Genomic DNA, 8,251 nt, shown 5'->3' on the forward strand with positions numbered 1-8,251 from the left:
CATTGAAACTATAGAGGTTAGTTAGCTCTTAGTCTTGGTGATATTTTAGTATGTTGATGTGTCTCATTGCACAGTTACCAATTAAACTGTTATTCAACTGGGTAATTATGTATTTTCCATTTCATTGTGTCATTTCTCTTTTTATCATTAATTGTTTACTTCTTTCTTTTTTCGGACAGAATTCCTTTTTCTGTTGGGCCCCCTTTACTATTCTGCTTTGCTTGCTAGGGCTGCAGCTTGGTTAATGATAGTCATGAGAATACCCATGAAATGGGGAACCATGTGGAGACTACTTAACTAGTGCAATATCCCTGTATCTCGGATGCTTTGAACTTTTGTACAGAATAATTACCCGAAAAAAGGTGTTTTTAAATCTCGGACTAAAATTTTTTTATCTTACACGTTTTCATGATTTTTAATAGCTACAGCACTGTTAAAACCTTAAAAACCGAACTTAGCAGAAAGACTATGATTCTATACTATGTATACTATCGATCTTGTTAAAAATGATAAATTCTAAAGCTTGTTAGTTGCAATTTTCTTCCTCGAAAAAAAAGATAGATATGGCACCAATCGAGTGATATCTGGTGAAAACTACCAGGGTCACTGAGGCAGAAAATGTTAGGAAATCTTATTTAGTACTTACTTTAAGAAGAAACATTTTAAACCAAAAAAAAGCTTGAGTTTTAGTTGGTACTCATACAAATTTAATATACCTTTAATTTTCTTCTGTAGTAGTAAATTACAATATATTGCAACATGACTTTCAGATACAACATAAAACAAGAAGCTAAAGAATACCCTTTTACATAGCTGAGAAGGAAACTTTATTTTTCTGATGAAATGTTAACCAAGTTACTTAATATGAATGTCCTGTTTTCAAACAAATCACCTTTTTTCGACTATAAGTGTCAGAAATTGAAAATTGCCAATTTTCAATCGCGAATTACTCGGTAAATATAATAGCTAGGAGTTTCATATTTGTTATAAATAGTAGCAAATTTTATGCAGAACACAGTTAACCTAAAATATTTTCGATACGATGCACAGTTTTTTGGCATGTGATGTACAAGGATAAAACCCGCGAAAAATAAAATAAAACTATTTTGTCCCAAATTGGCGCTTGGCATGTTTCTCAACTGAAAGACTCTTAGGGCCCGGCCAGACCTAGCGCGGCTAGCGGGGAGGTTAGCGGCAAGAGGTTCCAGCTGATAATTGAAACCTTAAGTATCTTATGTAGGTGGCCAGATAGGAGGCGCGAGGCTTCCCGCGACTCCTATCTGGCCACCTACATAAGATACCTAAGGTTTCAATTTGCCGCCATTACCTCTAGTCGCTAACCTCGCCGCTAGCCGCGCTTGGTCTGGCCGAGCCCTTATGGAATTAGCCGGGTGTTTTGGTCAAATGTGGAATGATGACAATTTAATTTAAATTTAGCATAAACAAAATTGTCAGAATTTATATAAGTAGAGAAATACAGTTCACGCAATTTGAAAGAAAATTTGTCATTTGGGATCCATCATGAATAGAGTTTATTAGACATCGAAATATATAGATATTGGTGACATTGATGGTAAACAATCAAAATATAGATTGAGAGAGAGAGAGAGAGAGAGAGAGAGAGAGAGAGAGAGAGAGAGAGAGCGTTAATGAGTAGGTAGTGAAATATATTTGGGTAGGGAAGTAACAATTTTAAAGAAGATTACTAATATTTCTTATATCCCCCTTGCAATTTTTACCCTCGTATCAGAATTAATGTAGGTAATTATACTTAATACATGAAAGAATTGTGTTTTTTCCTTTGACATGACAATTTATGAGGACTAGAATCTGTCATGAGAATAAAACCTGATGAATAAATTTAATTTTTTTTCCAGTATTTTGACATTTTGATTGAAGGTAGAGACTGACCGCTAGGAAATCTAGAATATTTGCGAAACAAATTTCTCTCTCTCTCCTCTCTCTCTCTCTCTCTCTCTCTCTCTCTCTCTCTCTCTCTCTCTCTCTCTCTCTCTCTCTCTCTCTCTCTCTCTCTCTCTCTCTCTCTCTTTCTGTTTTCAAATATGCATGTATATAAGAGTCTAGAAATATCTAACAGCTGTTTCACTATCAGAATACATAATCTGGATCAGTATTGTAACTATCAGATGCAAATTTAGGTTCAATTATTTGTAGATGGACAACATTGCTTTTGAAGAGGTAATTCATCGTAATAAGTGAAATATGTAGAATTTTCAACAAAATCCTCAATTTAAGGAAAAAAATAGTTCGGAAATCTCCTTGTTAGATGGCGCCACTAGCTTTACTAGGCAGGTAAAACAAGAATTCTAAAATCCCAAGTGAGAAGTTTCCTTTCTCCTTGTTTTCTTTTAGTTGTTGACTGGAGTAATGGAAGTCTTGGTAAGTCATTTCAAAAGTTTCAGTGGTAGTGAGTGGTCACCATCGTCTTCCAAAAGGTCATAAGGTTGGTGGGTGTTTCTGTATGTGAAATATTTGTTTAAGGTTCTTAGATTTTATAGAGGGGTGATCTCAAGAAATTGAGTTTAAATAGATTAATTTTATTATTGTAACTACTGGATTCGAATGCAATAGTGCCAAGTGTTAGGTATTCAAATTTGTTGTAATAGGTGTTAGAATTTATAATATATTTTCCACGTCCCTATGAAAAATTTATCGCCGTGTTATAAGGAACGCAGTTAGCTTGAGTGTTTATAAATAAAGGGGAGTATTGTAACTTACTTTGATGGCTGCTATTCCGGTCCCATACAGCAGGGGAACCCCACTCTCTACAGGACCTCCACTGTCGTTTTACCTTATTTGTTCAGAGTATTTAAAGTTTCATATCCCGTATTGTTCATTTACTGTTAAATCGTCTCTGTCAAAGGACTCATGAAATAAGAAAGTCTTCAGTTTCCTCTTGAAATCCTTAATGTCTTCAATCATTCGAATGTTTCGTGGAAGCTTATTATGTTGTCTCGGGGCCGTATATTTGAAGGCTTTGGAGCCTAAAGTAAACATAAATCTAGGTTCCAACAGTTTGAAGCTGATTATAATTTAATGAAGTGCCAATTCTTATGCATTAGTTTAATGTGTTTAAATTTATACCATATTTTAAAGTTTCAATGAAAACTTTTCCGGCGTGGTACAAAGAACGCAATTTATGTAGTCTTGGGTATATGCCTCAAGACCGTAGTATGCTCTAATCTAGCAATCTTTGCGCAGTGTGAATATTGTATCCAATGAGGGCTTACGGGGGTGCGATTAATAGTTTAGAACTTTCTAATGTAGGTACATCACCTTCATCGCAATCTCGAAAAAAGACCGGCCTAGATTAAAGCATACTATAGCTTTAAAACCGTAGCAAATACCCATAAGTGTCTCATACCGTTTCAGTTTTCTTTAAAAACATAAGTTTTTATTGGGTAAAACTGGCACCTTGTCTGTTACAATCTTATATTTTCACTAGTTTTATGGAGCAATAGTGAATAGTTTGTTATTTATAATGTATATATCTAAAAACAAATTTTATTCTACTCTATTTTCAGTTTATAAACCCTATCGGTTATTTCGAATCGCTCTCATTTGCGAGGTAGTATTTTGGAAAACCTACCACGGGTAATTACAGATCCTTAGCAATGGCTGTGCGATGACCTTGTTAGCAATTAACATCATGTAACCTTAAATTAACCATATGTAACTCGATTAATGCTATTGAATGGCTTAGAAGCAAACTAGGGACAAGACAATTAAATCAGACATGATTCACATAAGCTTGGAAATTTAAAAAAAAAATCAAGTCCGTTATTTAGTTTTGGAGAGTTTTACTGAGTGTGCGATGTTTGCATTTGTTTTAGGCTAGTGTTCTGTATTTTGCAGGATGTAAGTTACCTGGCCTTAACTAAGATTTAATATTTATGCGAAAGTTTCCGGATTTAAGCCATAGTTCCCCCTCCGTTTCAGTTCCAGCATGACCAGTTAAGATTTCTCCAAAATGGAAGTTTAAGCTTTCTAAATTTAAATGTATTTTCTTCTGTTTTGGTAAGCTTTGAAGTCCGTTCAGTATTCAAATTAGCTATTGTTGCTCACGAGTTCAAATATCCCCAGAATGACCCACTTGATTGGCTTGCGCTGCTCACCCATGTACCGCTTGCTAGAATAGCGGAGCAATGTGTATTTGCGAGCTTAGTGAACCACGATGGAGCAAAAAGAATTTTTGGAATGCGATATAAGCTATAGGTAATTATATTTTAAGTGACCAACGTGGATGGCGTTCACAGCGCATCCATGTACCGCTTTCTAGAACAGGAGCAGTTAGATTGTTTGAACAAAGCTAGCCACAGCAGATTTGAACAAAGCTAGCCACAGCAGAACAAATCCCATCTTGGGGACAAGATGTGAATTGTAACTTAATTTCCCGCCACCTGCATGAACCAAGTATTTCTCGAAGTTAATTATGCATTATTGCTGCAAATCGCTTTTTTTCCGGTGTTTCCTAAACCAAGATTCTGGCTTTCCGCTGGGATCCCCATAATTATTGTGGAGGGGATAAGGCTAGGAAAATTCGTGTACGGGAGGCTTGTATCCAATATTCATGGATAAAAATTGTTAAAACATTGGTATAATTTTTTTTCATGCATTAGGCTGAAATTAAAGTATATATACGCTCCACGGTTAGATTGAGTAGGCATGTATTATACTAAATAAATTGCGCGTCTGCTAACTGGTTTGTGCTTTCGACTTTAAAAGTTACTGATGAAATATATGGAGCGTTTATGCTATTTTAGTTTAGAGAAAATTTAATGTTAATTATAATAGTTGATAGTTTAGGAATGTACAAGGGTTTGTTTGGTTCACTTATCACGGTAGTCACTACTAGATCTTCGCAGCATCTGTTCTTTCTACCCCTATCTGCGCCAATTTAAACTTGCTATACCTTCGTCACCGCTTCCTTTATATTTTATCTAGTATCAGCAGGTGCGATGAACGGCATCTTAGTCCCCAACGATGGTCCCTTAGCTCAAACTTATGTACCCAAAGCCAGCAGTGTAGCGTAGCCTGCTATTCACAATAAATTTTTACAAAGACGTGAATTAGAGTGTAAGTGTTTATCCAGACTCCATGAAACCTTTACTCATACTAGAGAAATTCAAATTTGTCAACATTTGTGTATTTAAAGTATTAGCTTTAAAGTTTAGTTGATGGAAAGTCATATTTTGAGTAGTTTTTAATTTTCTCTCTCTCTCTCTCTCTCTCTCTCTCTCTCTCTCTCTCTCTCTCTCTCTCTCTCTCTCTCTCTCTCTCTCTCGCTCTGCATGTTTGGCTACGTTTATTCAAACCATTCTGTAATTATAATTTCAAATTAACACTTGTATGAATTTTAATCGGCAGATAAGTAGACTATTGTTCCAATAACTTAATTACACACCAGCTTACAAGTAAACTCTAGATAAGAAGCTTAAAGCTGGTAAAATAAGTTTTGTGAATAATTTTTTTTCTGGCCCCTGTGAATTAGCCTTTAGTTTTATTTTTAGTTACAGCCATGAATTCTGCTTCTGCAAAGTTAAAAAGCATTCGGCTTTTAGTATAAATTTCAAAAACTAGTTTGTCTATTCATTTAGGGGGTTACAGGTCTGGTAAATAATTTCTATAAGATTAAGAAAAAATGCATCAAATCAGCTTTTGGGCAAAATTGAATATTGCTTTAAGCTTGCTTTCAAATTTGAATGGTTCTTGCAGAGGAATATAGTTTAGTCTACTGTACCTCTATTCCCTCTCTTGCTGTCCAACATCTTAACTGAACAGTGCAACTGCTAGGTGAAATTTCCCATATTTGAGGGAGCTCCAAAACATTTCGCTCTAATGCGTAGGGCTATGTTGACTATTTAAATTCTAATTTATCAAACTGAAGCAAATGGCCTAAATTCGATAATCGACACATTTTTCTTCTTGAACAGAACAAAAGATTGAAACCGGCTGTAGAGAAGAATATTTGGCAAATTTTGTGCTTGAAAACTGCCTCAAAGCTTTTAAAGCTTACTCTGGGGTAAAGAAGCCAATATTTGAAGGGAGGGAGAGATGTTTTTATTTTTTTAGATTAGTTTAAGAAATTAAAAAGCCAGATATTTATGACGAAAGAGAGGAAACTTAAGGAATTAAGTGTTTTGTGGAGAAAAGTATAAATAGAGGTCGAAAACAAAATATAACCTAAGTAATATACTAAATTGCACTAGCTTTCACTTGTAATTGGAAACTCTTAATTGGTAAACCGAAAATGTCACCATCTCCTCCTACGCCTATTAACGAAGTGCCTCGATTAGATTTCGCCAGTCCTCTATTTTGAGTTAATTCGATACTTCATTCATCATCTACTTCGCGCTTCATAGTCCTCAGCCATGTAGACCTGGGTTTTCCAAATCGTCTAGTGCCTTGGGGAACCCATCTGAACGTTTGGCGATCTATTCTCTTTGGGATTGTGAAGAGCAGGCCCAAGCCATCTCCATTTACCCCTTATGATCTCGTCCATATATGACGAGTAATCAATTAGTTTAATTTCTAATCCTATCCTGCCATTTAACTCCCAATATCCTTCTGAGGGCTTTGTTCTCAAATCTACTGATCTATTGGAAATTTTCATTCATACCATGACTCGGGTCCATATACTAACACCAATCTCTCTAAACTGATATATAGCATGGTTTTTACATGGAATTTCAGGCGATTTGATTTCCAAATTTTACTTATCCATTGTATAATTTGCTTTTTTCAATCTTTCATTACTCATTCTAAAGATCCTATATCAGATCTTAGTTCTTACATTCTTAAATGAGTCCACATATTCAATTCTGGCAAGCAAGCATTGCAAATCCTGTGGTATTCTGCTAACAAGGACAGCATCATCAGCATACTCTAGGTCTGTTAATTTCCTATGACCAATCCAGTCCACTCCTTCTCCAAAACCGAAAAGATAGGCAATCAAAACCTCCTCAAGATACTAGACATTTTATGGCATGTAGGCTTTAGGAAATGCTGTTAGTTCAGTTGAGTATGTCATTGATAAAATTTCATACGGATTTCTTGGTCTTTTTAAGAGACTCCGTTCAAAATTAGTAATTGATATTTTGCTAGATGGTCGATTCTCAACCAGCTTGACTGGTATTAGTTTGTTTCGTTATGGAGTGAACCTTATGAATTTTGAACTCTGGACAGTGCCATAGGGGAAATCCAGAATTGCCTATATTAATTTGACAGGTAGTTGTATGGGTGGGATGAAATGTGTAGCTAAAGGTTGTCTACAGGTCAGACTGAGGTGTAATCTCGGCATTGCCATATGAGTAATTGAACTAGAGATAAACTTACTGGTTTTTGGTTTTCGTTGGAAACGGATTTTGTTCAATTTGTTTCTCTTAGTTTCCAGTGTTTCCACTGGGGCTATTGTTCGTGTTTGGTATTTTTAGGTTTGTGGGATCTTACAGACGGAGAGGCTGATTGATGAATGTTGAGCTACAATACTTACCTTCAATGGTTGCTTTAGAATAAGAATTTTATTTGTGGAGTTCATTCTTTATAGGAATATTGGTGTTGGCGAAGAAGGTACGTATGTTTTTGGGAAGCTGTTTTAGCCAGCTACTTTAAAGTTCCCTTTTATAATTCCAGGTCTAGGACGAAGTCGAGGTGCAGGATATCACACTGGTTCTTTTGGAGTCTTTAAGGATGTTTTTACCCAATGCTTGACAGGATGAAATCATGAGCTTGGAATATAGTTAAAAGAAAACCAAATCGTAATGACCGACTTCTGAAGATGGCAGTTCTGAAAGCACACCTGTTATCTTCAGTGTAGATTTAGAATAGTAAAGATGCACTGATACCATTGGAGTTCTTTCCTGATGTCTTGTTTCAAGTGGAAATGTAATAATTGTATGTTTTAACAATAAACTAGTACTTATTGTTCATCAAACTAAGTTTTGTTTAACCTGTTTTTCTTGGAACCAAATAAAACTTGATCAGCGCTGCAAGGCCATAGTGCAAACACCACAGAGGTCTGCACAACTTTTCATAGCACAGGTGCTGACTGGTTTTGTCAAAAGTTACTTTGGTTACTTTGAAATAATAATTTGCATTGCTGACAATGGTTCACGGGTCTTGTTTCCTAATTTTCTGTAATGCTCCTAAAGTCAAAATTATTAAATTCATAAATGGAGTAGGTTGTAAACTGTAACTGAAATTATGGATTGCCATTGGATACTGTTATCAG

At 35.6% G+C, this 8,251-nt stretch overlaps 1 long non-coding RNA gene across 1 annotated transcript; it reads left to right on the top strand.

Moving 5' to 3' along the window:
• The first annotated feature begins 2,327 nt into the window (after positions 1-2,327).
• LOC137632536 (uncharacterized) lies at positions 2,328-7,954 on the top strand. Its single transcript, XR_011042056.1, has 2 exons — positions 2,328-2,464; positions 7,654-7,954. It is a non-coding gene; the product is annotated as an uncharacterized lncRNA (long non-coding RNA).
• The last annotated feature ends 297 nt before the right edge of the window (positions 7,955-8,251 follow it).

Source organism: Palaemon carinicauda, chromosome 41 (genome assembly GCF_036898095.1).
Source record: "Palaemon carinicauda isolate YSFRI2023 chromosome 41, ASM3689809v2, whole genome shotgun sequence".
Classification (NCBI taxonomy): domain Eukaryota; kingdom Metazoa; phylum Arthropoda; class Malacostraca; order Decapoda; family Palaemonidae; genus Palaemon; species Palaemon carinicauda.